Here is a 1,323-nt window from a genome sequence, read left to right as displayed (position 1 = left end):
TCACCAATGCAAGATTCATTTAAAATTTCGGAAGACACACAACATGATGATTCTAAATTTCTATCTACACACAACATGATATTTCTAGGATTTATAAGAAGTTGGGTAGGGAGTTGACCTGGATGTCCTTCTCTTAGAAGGATTTCTTCTGATTTACCTTTCATTCTGAGAGCAGGTTGTTGTGCTTGAATCCCTTGTTCTCGCTTGAGCATCTCAATTTCCTTCTTGTGCTCTTCTAAAGTTTGCATCAACATCTTCCTTTCCTCATGCATGCTTTTTCTCTCTTCCTGCATTTCCCTGATAAAATCCATTAAAGTAGAGTTAGTGTTGTCATTATTGTTGTTAGGACGAGAGTAAAAGGGCTTAGAAAAATTTTGAAAATTTTGCTGATATGGTTGCGGGGCGAATTGCTTTGAGGCGAAATTGTTGTTTCCTCCTTTGCTCCAGTTTTGATTAGGTCGTGCATTCCATTGGTTTTGACCTGCATCTTGTCTCCCAAATGCATTAACCTGTTCAACCATAGGACAAGCCTCATCAGAATGTTCTTCACTAGAAAAAAAACAACAAGGGTTGTTAGTGGAATTGTTGCCCTCGTTTGCATTCGCCTTTCCTTTAGACTCCTGCAAAAAAGATTTAATATCATTGCTCATATCTTTAACTGTTTTACCAATATTGCTCATTTCTCTTTCTAGCTTATCAATCCTGATCTCCGGTTCAACTGCTTTGACGTCAATGATTCCTCCACGCTTGGGACCTGCACTTCGGTTAGTGTACAAAAAACTTTGACGGTATGTCCAATCTTCTACTAATTTTTCCATCAATTTCATGGATTCATCTGCATGGGTATCAAGGAACATTCCTCCACTAGATATATCCACTAGATGCCTTTCCTGATCATTCAATCCACCATAAAAAATTTCAACCAATTCATGAGATGGTATGCCATGATGTGGGCACTTCCTAGTGAGTGACATGAATCTCTCCCATGCTTCTCCCATGTCTTTCCATAAGAAAAGAATCTCTTTAAAAAGCAAGCTTGCATTTCACTCCAAGATTGAAATTCTTGACCTACCCCTTTAAACCAATCTTTTGCCCTATCTTTCAAAGCAAACTGAAATAACCTTAGTTTGAGAATTTCCTGAGGAACACCTGCATAACTGTAAGCAGAAAAATCTGGTTATACTCTTCCAAAAACACATAAGGCTCCTCATTAAATCTTCCATAAAATGTAGGCAACTGATTAATCATATTCGGGTCAATTCTAAAATTAACATTTTCTGGTAAAGGAGCAGATATTTTAGTGTAGGTTTCACTCTCTATAGG

The sequence above is a fragment of the Wolffia australiana genome, chromosome 4, assembly GCF_029677425.1.
Source record: "Wolffia australiana isolate 7733 chromosome 4, ASM2967742v1".
Taxonomy (NCBI): Eukaryota; Viridiplantae; Streptophyta; class Magnoliopsida; order Alismatales; family Araceae; genus Wolffia; species Wolffia australiana.
Note: the sequence above shows the minus strand (reverse complement) of the source record.